Raw genomic sequence first — 12756 nt, 5'->3', positions numbered from 1 at the left:
CCTTCAACCTGCATTATAAGTGTTACTGTATGGGTTATTTTGATATCTAGAATTATTATTACCAATATATTGAACTTCTTCCTCCTCGGTGCTAGGGTTGAAGGACTGATATTCTATGTGTACTCCTCCTCCATTTGAATCGCATCTCATCACTGGATGTACCTAAGTAGAACCATACAAACCGTCAATCTTTTTATTTAAAATTTCTACCAGGTTAGATAGCATAGTAACCGCGTCGAGGTTGAAAACACCAGCTGCTTTTGTTGGCTTTGTTCTCATGGCTTGCCACTGATAGCTATTCAGTGACATCTCTTCAATAAATTTATAAGCCTCTTCAGGTGTTTTTTTTAAACTTCCACCGGCGGCTACGTCGATAAGTTGCCTTGTTGAGGGGTTCACACTATTGTAAAAAGTCTGCACCTGCAGCCATAGAGGTAACCCATGGTGAGAGCACCTTCTCAATAGGTCTTCGTATCTCTCCCATGCATCATAGAGTGTTTCTAGATCCATCTGCACAAAAAAAGAGATATCATTCCTCAACTTAGTAGTTTTAACTGGCGAAAAATATTTAAGTAAAAATTTTGCGGTCATTTGTTCCCAATTTGTGATTGACCCTCATGGTAACTAGTTCAACCACTATTTAGCTTTGTTCCTCAAAGAGAAGGGAAACAACCGAAGGCAAATGGCATCGTCAGAAAAGCCATTGATCTTAAAAGTGTCGCAAAACTCCAGAAAATTCACCAAATGAGTGTTTGGATCCTCGTCCTACAAACCATCAAACTGAACAAACTATTGTATCATTTGAATTGTGTTAGGCTTCAGTTCAAAATTATTTGCGGCAATAGCAGGTCTAACTATACTCGATTCGGCTCCTGTTAAAGTAGGTTTAGCATAATCATACATAGTACGAGGAGCAAGATTCTGATTCATTAGATCTGCAGCAACCACAGGAGGAAGCTGATTATTCTAATTTTCTGCCATCTCCTCGGTTGTATTATGGATATCGTCCCCTTGTCCTTCCTCTATGTAATGTAGGCTTCACCTTATCTCTTTTTAGTTTTTGCAAGCTGTTCTTTCAATTTCACTATCAAAAAAAATGGTCCTGACGGGTTTCTTCTAGTCATAAACTGTAAAAAACCTGCCAGAAATAAATAAAATAAAATTTAGTAAAATAAACAAAAAAAATTTAAATTGCAATAAAATAAATGGCTAAAGTAATAAAAATTAAGCGTTCCTAATATCTTAGTACCCTGACAACGGTGCCAAAAACTTGATGTATGCGTGATAAGTTTTATATTTATGATTGATCGTACTTGAAAACTAACTATTATCACGATGAAGGCAATCGCACCTATCGAATAGTAGTATAGTTTATAACAAGACTGGAATGTCGAACCCACAGGAACTAAAAGTACTAGTATTAACTTTCTTTTTATTATCTAGCCTAAAAAATAAGGGGATTTACTTTATCTAAACTAATTAACTAAACTAAGAATGCACAGGAAGAAAATTGGGGAAATATTTTTGGGAAAACTGATTGATTTGGGCAATACCCAAGGAAAAATCCACCTAGACTTTACTCGTTACTTGACTCTGAATTAGACGATTTATTCACTTAACTTGATCTGTAGAAATCCCTAATTTATATTATTATCTCTCTCGAGACTAACAATGTCTAACCCTAGGTTGATTAATTTAAATCTCTTTCTAATTAAAATCGTTGCGTTGCATTAACTCGATCTATGGATTTCGTTATTAGGTTTGACCTTAATTCGGCAGATTTATATCACCTTATGTCTAGGGGTGCAATCAACTCGGCTTAATTATGCTAGATCTACTCTTAGACAGAGACTTTTGCTCCTTTGAATAAGCACATCAAAACTTGAATCAATATCCTGAAATATTAAAGCAAGAATTATGAACATATAATTAAGAACAAATCACGTATTAATCATATAATTCAGAAAATAATAACAAGATTCATATTAGGTTTCATTCCCCTTAGGTATTTAGGGGATTTAGTTCATAAGTGTAAAAGAAAACATCTCAGAAGAATAATAATAACAAAACATAAAGAAAACCCAAAAACCCTGAAGGAAATTGAAGGGAGATCTTCAGTCTTGAAGGAGAATTTGGCTTCTGAGATGGATCAATCGGCTTTCTTCGAGTAATTTCTTGCCTTCTACTCTGTGTCTCCTATTTAGGTGCCTCCTAGGGTGTTTATATAGGCTTTAGAATGTTTTCAAACCCTCAAGAGTGGCTTTTTCCGAATAGAACTAAACTTGCGCTCAACAGGGACACGCCCGTGTGGCACGCCCGTGTGGGGTGGCTTAGGCTGTGTTTAGATTCTGTTAAATACATACGACCGTGTGGTCTACCTGTGTGAGGAAGTCCATGCCGTTTTGATTTCCCACTTTGCCCCATTTTCTCCATTTTTTGGCCCTTTCTCATTTTTACTCTCCTATGCTCACTTAAGTATAAGACATGAAATTAAAGGATTAGGAGCATCAAATTCCAAAAATTTAATGGTAATTCATCCAAAAATGTTCTTAATCATGGGATAAAAATATAAATAAATTACGACTTATCAGAGCGATGAGGATTGCACCGATGTGTATGGAGCCCAAAATATCGAGCTAGTCGAATCACGTATGAGCCGATGCTGATGACTCCCTTTCAGTGTCGCTCTATTTGATGGCAAAAAGAAAGGGCGATGAAGCATGCGAGATCAAAAACTTGGCCTTGCCTCATGCTCCACAGAAAGTATGCGTCGTGAGTGTTAACGACACCGATGTTCTCTCGTCTCCCTGTTAATATGTGTGCCAAAGGGCGTGGAGATATCGCAGAGCTGGAGCTAGAGCCGATGCCTTTGAGTGATTAGGGTCATAGATGCCTGTAACAGGCATGAGGGCTGCCCAACATGATGAAGGTGCATAATGGATGTGGCGGTGGAGGTGGGGAAAATTGTCGGCTTCTATAAAATCATCTGTATAGAGTCCCAAGACAACTCCAAATTCTGGGACACTCAACTGCCGTACTAGACCACCAAGGCAGAACTGGACTGTTCCTAGGTCGTCGTACTCCACCATAACTGTTTGCAACTGAAACGTCGAGCATAGTTCCAAAGTAAACTCTAGATACATCGGCTCAATGATATCAAAGAAGCGGTCCCACGGAACGGTGATGAGGAGGGCCCGAACCAAATCAACTAGGTGGACCTGCTCTAATGCGGCCCAATCAATGCAACGGCCCATACCAAGGGGTCGGGCACGTAGAATCTGAAATAATTCTTCCTGGAGCCCTGGTGGAAATTGAAGGAATGGATGGTGAATCTTAGTGGTGGCACTCAAAGAGGTCGTACTTGGTTCCTTTCACTTTTTTGAAGCGGGGACTGCGACCTTTTTCCCGTGAGTATTTGTCATGGTGTCATGCGAAAGTAAACATAGAATTTAATTTAGACAAATCAACATAATGGGCAAACTAGGTAGCAACCAAATTCAACTTTTAATTAAGCAGACGAAATAAATAGACTCTTAACCCCTAGTAGAAGCTAACTAAATGATTACTGAATATAAATCAGCTGGTAAAATATGTATTAAATCAACAAACAAATGACCCTAAAATATAGATGCAGAGTACTATAAACGTTTAAAACTTAACTTAGGCATAAAACCATCAACAAGAACCAATAATATCAGTGGAGCAATAACAATGTATTGAATTAATAAGATAAACAGGGGTAAAGTAATAGGAATAATAATACTAAAAATACCAATAGTAATAAAACAACTAAAATATTGTAAAGCACTTAGGGGTGCAAAAGAGGGAACTGATAGTGGTGGTCGGTGGTGGCCACTGCAGTGGATGGTGGTTGAATGGTCGGTGTTACCGGGTGAAGGTATGGGTGGTTGTGTGAGTGGAATGAGGGAAAAAGAGGAGAGAAGAGGTTTTGTGGCTGTGAGGGGAGGGGTGAACAAAGAGGAAGAAGGAAAAAGGGGCAAGTATGAGTAAGAAAGGATAATGGGGAAAGTTTGTCGCCGGTGGCTCGTCGGAGAATGGTGGCCAGAGTAGAAGGGGTTGTGACTTGCGGCGGCTGTAGGGTAGATGAATAGTAAAGGGAGTGAAAGGGATGAATAGTGGGATTAAATAGGGGTGGAGAGAAATTAGGGTTAGGGGAGGGGAATAAAAGAGGGCCACGGTCGTGCCGACCCCATGCTGGTCTACACGGCCGTGGCCCACGCCCATATGGTGTGCTCCTAACCTGTGTTTTTTGTGAAATTTTAAGTCAGTGTCGCACACGGCCCCTTCGACACGCCCGTGTCCCCAGGCCATGTGGTGCACACGACCGCATCACACGGCCGTGTGCATGTCCGTTCGCTTCTCCCACCCCATGTTAGGTACACCACGCCCGTGTTCATGTCTTGTGCTTGTGGTCTGATTATTTAAGTTAGTATCGCACGGCCATGTGGTACTTCATTCACTTCTCCCATGCCGAAGTAGGTCCAACATTCCCGTAGTAGGTCCAACATTCCCGTGTCTAGTAATCAGGATTGCGCACGGCTTTTGAGCACGGCCGTGGCTTAAGTTACTTAGTCGGGTTAATGCTCGGGTTCCCTCTCGAAAAGCGCTTATTTAGAGTCTAAGTGCGACTTTACCTTGTGGGTATGTTAGGTCGGTTCGCGGAGCTGTAGCTCCTCTCCATTGTTTGTAAAATCCTCACTGTTATAAAGTTTAAGACAATGTCCATTTACCTTGAAAGTGTCTTGGGTTGGGTGACTTGCCTCTATTGTGCCATATGGTAAAACTGTTTGGACTACGAAAGGACCTGACTATCGTGATTTAAATTTCCCAGGAAACAATTTGAGCCTTGAGTTGTATAACAGGACAAGATCTCCTACTTCAAATTGCTTGTGTTACTTTAAACGAGCATCATGGCGGCACTTCGTTGCTTCCTTGTATAATCGTGAATTCTCATAGGCATTAGCTCGCCATTCATCTAACTCATCCAACGGCATCAATCTATTTTCAGCTGCTAGTTTGGGATCAAATTTCAGAAATTTTATAGCCCAGAATGCTTTATGTTCTAGTTCAAACGGTAAATGACAACTCTTCCCATAAACAAGTCTATAAGGAGATGTTCCTATGGGGGTCTTACAAGCAGTTCTATAGGCCCATAAAGCATCATCTATTTTCTTTGCCCAATCCTTCCTATTTGACTCTACAGTCTTTTCTAGGATATGTTTGAGCTCTCGGTTCGCGACTTCGACTTGTCCACTAGTTTGAGGATGGTAAGGGATAGCTGTTCTACGGTAAACTCTATATTTCTTAAGGGTTTTATCAAATTGAGCATTACAAAAATGAGTACTCCTATCACTGATAATTGTTCTAGGTGTTCCAAATCAAGAGAAAAGTTTCTTAAGGAACCTTACCACCATTCTAGCACCATTAGTAGGTAAGGCTTGGGCTTCCACCCATTTAGACATATAATCAACGACTACTAAGATATATTTATTCCCAAATAAGCTAGGGAATGGACCCATGAAGTCAATACCCCATACATCAAATATTTCACATGAAAGCATGTATGTTTGAGGTATTTCGTCACGTTTAGAGATATTACCTGTTCGTTGACATTTATCACAAAAAATAACATACATGTTGGCATCTTTGAATAGTGTGGGCAAATAAAAACCTAATTCGAGTCTTTTATGTGCGGTCCTAGTCCCACTGTAATGTCCTCCAGTCGGTCCTAAGTGGCAATGTTCCAAGATTTAAATTGCTTCTGACTTCGTAACGCATCTTCTAACAACTTGATCTGCACATATACAAAAAAGAAAAGGATCTTCCCAAAAGTAGTTTTTCACATCAGTAAAGAAGCATTTCTTTTGCTGATGTGTCAACCTTTTTTGTGCAACATTAGCAGCTAAATAATTCGCAATGTCTGCAAACCAAGGTTCCTCAGAGTCAGATATAGCAAAGAATTGTTCTTCAAGGAATGAGTCATTTATCTCCTGTTCGCCAAGTCCCTTGAGATATGGGTTTTCTAATCTAGATAGATGATCTGCTGTAAGATTTTCTACTCCTTTCTTATCTTGAATTTCTAAATCAAATTCCCGCAACAATAAAATCCATTTTATTAGTCGAGGTTTTGCAGTTTTAGTAAGGAGGTATCGAAGAGCTAAATGGTCAGTGTAAACAACAACTTTAGATAGTATTAAATATGGTCCAAATTTATCAAATGCGAAAACCATAGCCAACAATTCTTTCTCAGTCATCGTATAATTTTTTTGTGCTGCTGTAAAAGTTTTGCTAGCATAATAGATTGGTTGAAAATGCTTGTCTTTCGACTGTCCAAGAACCGCACCCACTGCAAAATCACTTGCATCACACATTAGTTCAAAAGGTAGATTCCAATCAGGTGCAACTACAATTGGAGCATTAATTAATTTATCTTTAAGAGTATTAAATGCTTCTAAACATTCCTGACTGAAACTGAAAGACACATCTTTTTCTAGTAAATTCGCTAAAGGCTTAGCTATTTTAGAAGAATCTTTAATAAACCTTCTATAAAATCTAGCATGACCTAAAAAGCTTCGAATAGCCTTAACTGAACTAGGGGGAGGTAATTTCTCAATAGTTTCAACTTTCACTTTGTCAACCTCGATTCCCTTGCTAGAAATTTTGTGGCATAACACAATCCCTTCACGAACCATATATTGGCATTTTTCCCAATTCGGTACTAGGTTCGTTTCCTCACATCTCATTGGCACTCATTTTAAATTTTTAAGGCAAAGATGGAAAGAGTTACCGAATACCGAGAAGTCATCCATAAATACCTCCATAATGTCTTCCACGAAGTCATCAAAAATGGCCAACATGCATCACTGAAAAGTAGCAAGAGCATTACATAATCCAAAAGGCATTCGTCGAGAAGCAAACATACCGTACGGACATGTAAATGCCATTTTATCTTGGTCCTCAGGAGCTATTGGGATTTGGAAATAACTAGAGAGTCCATCTAGGAAGCAATAATACATATGCCCAGATAATCTTTCCAACATCTGATTAATGAACGGTAAGGGAAAGTGGTCTTTTCTTGTGGTATCCTTTAATTTCCTATAGTCAATGCAAACTCTCCATCCTGTGACTGTTCATGTTGGAATTAATTTGTTCTTCTTATTGGCCACAACAATCATGCCTCCTTTCTTAGGAACAACCTACACAGGGCTCACCCACGAACTGTCAGAAATAGGATAAATAATTCCAGCATCTAGAAGTTTAATTACCTCGGCTTTTACAACTTCTTTCATGTTAGGATTCAGTCACCTTTGGGCTTGCACACAAGGTTTATATTCATCTTCCATTAAAATGTTATGTGTGCAAAAAGAAGGACTGATCCCTCTTATGTCAGAAATCTTCCAAGCTATGGTTCTTTTGTGCTCCTTCAACACTTAGAGTAACTCGTCCTTGTCGGTTGGCTGTAAATTTGAAGCAATAATCACTGGTAATATGGAATTATTTCCAAGAAATACATATTCTAAGTGATCTGGCAGTTTCTTTAATTCCAATTTAGGAGGTTCTTCAACAGAGGGCTTTAATCTTAATTCATTGTTTACCTCAATACCCTCGTAGCTCTTCTGTCTAAGTGAAGCCTCATTAGAATTTAGTTCAGCTTTTATTTTACCTATCGCAGAATCATCATCGTTTACCTCCTCCCCTTGGGCAAGATACAGTTCCAACGTGTCCTTATGTACGATTACCTATAGAGAATCTTGAGTAGCATGATCAATAGAATTAGTAAAATAACAGGAGTCATCTTATTCCCTAGAAAATCTTATGGCATCATAAATTTTAAAAATAATTTCTTCGTCACCTACCCTAAGCACAAGCTTACCGTCACCCACATCAATAACGGCCCTAGCAGTGGCTAAAAATGGGCGACCTAAAATTAAAGGCACCCCAACATCCTCATCCATGTCAAGAACAACAAAATCAATAGGGAATATGAATTTATCTACTTTTACAAGCACATCCTCTATAATACCCCTAAGATATTTAACAGATCTGTCAGCTAGTTGAATACTCATCCTAGTAGGTTTTGGTTCCCCAAGGCCAAGTTGCTTGAACATTTTGTAGGGCATCAGATTAATGCTAGTGCCTAAATTAGCTAGTGCCTTCTCAACATTTAAACTACTAATTAAGCAGGGAATAGTAAAACTTGCTGGATCTTTCAGTTTGGTTGGAAATTTATTTTAGAGTATGGCCGAGCACTTCTCGTTGAGTTCCACTGTAGACAATTCTTCAAACTTCCTTTTATTTGTTAGAAGCGCCTTCAAAAATTTTACGTATGTAGACATCTGCGAGATAGCTTCAACAAAAGGTAGGTTAATATGTAACTATTTAAAAAGTTCAAGAAATTTACCAAATTGTACATCCATGCGGTCTTTCTTCAACTTTGCTGGGTAGGGATTGGTCGTTTATATTCCCTCAACACCGGTTTTTCATTATTTTCAGGTTTCACCTCCTCATCTTCTTTTCTATCAGTTTCTAGTGGCAACTTATTTGTAGATTCAGTTAACACCTTCCCACTCCTTAATGTAACTGCTTTCACATGCTCTTTTGGATTGGGTTCGGTGTTACTAGGTAGACTCCCCAGTGGTCTCTCTAAAATCATCTTAACCAGTTGTCCTATTTGATTCTCGAGCCCCTAAATTAATGTTTGCTAATTTTTAAGTACAGTTTCAGTGCTTTGAAAATGAGTCTCCGCTATTGAAATAAACTTTGTCATCATCTCCACAAGGTTCGGCTTTTTCTCTTACTGGTAACGCTGTTGTTGGAAGCCTGGAGGGGGTGGTGATCTCTGATTGCCTTGGCCTCCCCATGATAAATTTGGGTGGTTCCTCCAACCTGCATTGTAAGTGTTACTATAAGGATTATTTTGAGGCCGAGGATTATTACCCATATAATTCAGTTGCCCGTTCTCCATGTTAGGGTCGTAGGATGAATATTCTAAATTACTTGTTCCACCTCCACTTGCATCCACTGCATTACTGGATAAACCTATGTAGAACCAAGTAAGCCATCAATTTTTCTATTCAAAAGTTCTACCTGATTAGAAAGCATAGTAACCGAATCAACATTAAAAACGTCGGCTGCTTTTGTCGACTTTTTCCTCATGACTTGTCACTGATAATTGTTCAGTGACATCTCTTCTATGAACTCATAAACCTCTTTAGGTGTCTTATTATTGATAGTTCCACCAGCAGCTGCGCCGATCATTTGTCTAGTTGAGGGATTCAAACCATTATGGAAAGTTTGAACTTATAGCCAAAGAGGTAAGCCATGGTGAAGGCACCTTTTCCATAAATCCTTGAATCTCTCCCATGCATCATAAAGTGTTTCTAAATCCATCTGTACAAAAGAAGAGATATCATTCCTTAACTTACAAAAGAAGAGATATCATTCCTTAACTTAGTCGTTTTGGCCGGCAGAAAGTATTTAAGTAAAAAAAATTCGGTCATTTGTTCCCAAGTAGTGATTGACCCTCGTGGTAACGAGTTCAACCACTGTTTAGCCTTATTCCTTAATGAAAAGGAAAACAACCGAAGGCGAATGGAATCATCAGAAACACCATTAATCTTAAAAGTGTTGCAGAATTCCAGAAAATTTGCTAAATGAGTGTTTGGATCCATGTCCTGCAAACCATCAATCTGAAAAAACTATTGTATCATTTGAATCGTGTTAGGTTTCAGTTCAAAATTATTTGCAGCAACAGTAGGTCTAACTATACTTTATTCAGGTCCTGTTAAAGTAGGTTTAGCATAATCATACATACTACGAGGAGTGGGATTCTGATCTACTAGATTTGCAGCAATCACAGGAGGTAGCAGATTATTTTGATTTTCAGCCATCTCCTTGGTATTAGTGTGAATATTTCCCTCTCGCTCTTCCTCTATGTATTTTAGGCTTCGTCTTATTTCTCTTCGGTTTCTACGAGCTGTGCTCTCAATCTCACTATCAAAAAGCGAAGGTCCTAACGGGTTTTTTCTAGTCATAAACTATAAAAACCTGCCAGAAGTAAATTAAATTTAGTAATTAAAACAAAAATAAAATTAAATTGCAATAAAAGTAAAGAATGGCTAAAGTAATAAAAATTAAGCATTCCTAATATCTTAGCCCCCGGCAACGGTGCCAAAAACTTGATGGTCCTGAAACTAACTTAAAATTTGACTAAGGCAAGTGCACCCATCGAACAGTAGTATAGTTGAGGTGAGACCGGAAATATCGTATCCACGAGGACTAAAAGTACTAGTAATTACTATCTTTTTATTATCCAGCCTAAGAATTGAAGAGATGTTTTCTAAACTAAACTTAATTATCTAACTATCTAAGAACATGAAAAAGTTGGAAAATATTCTTTGGAAAATCGATGGAGAAGACAATACCCAAGGAAGATTCCACTTGGACTTCACTTATCACTTCTGAATTAGACGATTTATTCACTTGACTTAATCCATAGAAATCCCTAATATATGTTAATATCTCTCTCGAGACTAAGAACAACTGACTTTAGGTTGATTAATTGAAATCTCTTTCTAATTAAAACCCCTATTGTCACATTAACTCGATCTATGGATCCCCTTATTAGATTTGACTCTAATTCAATAGATTTATGTTGTCCTATCTAATTCAATAGATTTATGTTGTCCTATCTCTAGGATTGCATGCAACTCCACTTAATTATGAATGATTTACTCTTAAATAGGGACTTTTGCTCCACTGAATAAGCACATCAAAAACCTGCATTAATATCCTGGAATATTAAAGCAATGATTAAAACTCACAATTAAGAATAAGAACAAGTATTTATCGTATAATTCAAATAGTAATAAGATTCGTCTTAGGTTTCAGCTCCCTTAGGTATTTAGGGAGTTTAGTTCATAATAATGGAACACATCTCAAAATTGGGAAAACAACGAAACATAAAGAAACCCAGAGAACTTCTAAGGAAATTGATTGGAGATCTTCAATCTTGAAGTAGATCCTGCTTTCGAGCTGATTCCGATGGCTGTCCTTGAATATCTCCTGCCTTTTACTCTACGTGTCCCTTTTTTATCCTCTTCTAGGATCTTTATATAGACTTTGGAATGCCCAAAATAGCCCAAAATTAGTCTTTTCCGAATAGAAGTAGACTTTGGCTCGACAAGGACACGGCCGTGTGCCACGCCCGTGTGAAGGTGCTCAGGCCTTGTGTAATTTTGACTTGGTTTAATGTTGACACGGTCATGACACACGGGTGTGTGGCCTACACACAGGCATGTGGATTACCCGTGTGGAAGTGTCTAGGCTGTGTGGAATACTGAGATAAGCCCATTTTGTCCGTTTTTGGCCCATTTCTTGCTCTTTTCACCTTCCTATGCTCACCTAAGTATAAAACAAGAATTTAAAGGATTAGGAGTATCAAATTCTCTAAAATTTAAGATAAATCATCCAAAAATATGCCAAGTATAGGATAAAAAATATGTATATATTATGGTTTATCAAAACTTTAAGGAAGATACACCGCATAATGCTTCCAAGTTTCTTCTTCCGTACGCAAATGCCTAAGAATTTTCTACACAGTAAAGTCCTTTGCCATATGCAGAAGTTTCTTCCGATAATTGTTCCAAGACAAGGGCAACTTCAAGATGATAGCCCCAACTTGTAACAATTTTGGAATAACAACTTTCAAGTCATGAAGCCTACTTACAAGGACTTGTAATTCATAGACTTGATCCATAATCGAGATACAATCGAGCATTTTGAATTTGAAATACTTCATCATTAAAAATTTATCAGTACCTTCTCGCTCGGTGTTATATTTCTCTTAAAGAGATTTCCATATTTCCATCGGGGATTGTATTGACATGTAAAGATCATACAATCGATCAGGCAAGGTGTTGAGGATGTGTCCTCGACATGTGAAATTGTCTTCTTCACGCATCTTATTGAGTTGGGCACTTTCGCAATTTCCTCAGAATTTGCATTGGGGGCGAGATCCTATACTGGTTGTAGGTTTGGATCCAGAACATATGCCACATTTAAGACAGTAAGAAGGAACAACATCTTGTCCTTCCAACGATTGAAGTTTGAACCATCAAATCGATCAAGTTTCACAAACTCTTGTTCATTACTTTGAATGCGGTGTTAGCCTCTGTCGCCATCTCCAAAAATAGTTCTCTTTGATCATTGGAGATTTGAGTGGAGGCGATAGAATCAGAGACTTATATGGAAATAAACAGTACACTCTGAGGCACAGATGATGCTTTCCAAAGAGAACTATTTGCTTCCACACAAAGTTGCTAGAGAGTTAAGACAAAGGTCCTCTCAAGATACATTGAAGTTTTGAATTTCCTTTGATTAGCAAAATGAATTCCCTAACTCTTACTCTAGTTTCTAAAATTAAGATTGATTGTAATTGTATATTTTATGAGCACCATAATGTCTCTATTTATATACACTCAATGAATACAAATTTGAAGAGCCACAACATTTCATATTAGACATACTTCTTGAGAGAAACATGTCCAATGGAAATGTATCCATTGGATGATAAATCATCACTTTTAATTTGAATAGTGCTTATGAATAATTAAATTTGTAAGATGATAAATCACCACTTTTAATTTGAATAGTGCTTATGAATAATTAATTTGCAATCGATAATTTCCAACACACCGTAGATACACTAAGACATGGTTCTACAAAAGTTATTGT

General features: G+C 38.0%; 2 non-coding genes across 2 annotated transcripts; both read left to right on the top strand.

The window, feature by feature from the left end:
• Nucleotides 1-436: 436 nt before the first annotated feature.
• Nucleotides 437-543, top strand: LOC121213242 (small nucleolar RNA R71). The gene has a single exon (XR_005908622.1). It is a non-coding gene; the product is annotated as a small nucleolar RNA R71 (small nucleolar RNA).
• Nucleotides 544-9337: 8794 nt separating this feature from the next.
• On the top strand, nucleotides 9338-9444 carry LOC121213086 (small nucleolar RNA R71). The gene has a single exon (XR_005908455.1). It is a non-coding gene; the product is annotated as a small nucleolar RNA R71 (small nucleolar RNA).
• Nucleotides 9445-12756: the final 3312 nt, after the last annotated feature.

This window comes from Gossypium hirsutum, chromosome A13 (assembly GCF_007990345.1).
Source record: "Gossypium hirsutum isolate 1008001.06 chromosome A13, Gossypium_hirsutum_v2.1, whole genome shotgun sequence".
Classification (NCBI taxonomy): Eukaryota; Viridiplantae; Streptophyta; class Magnoliopsida; order Malvales; family Malvaceae; genus Gossypium; species Gossypium hirsutum.
This window is presented reverse-complemented; position numbering and strand designations above follow the sequence as displayed.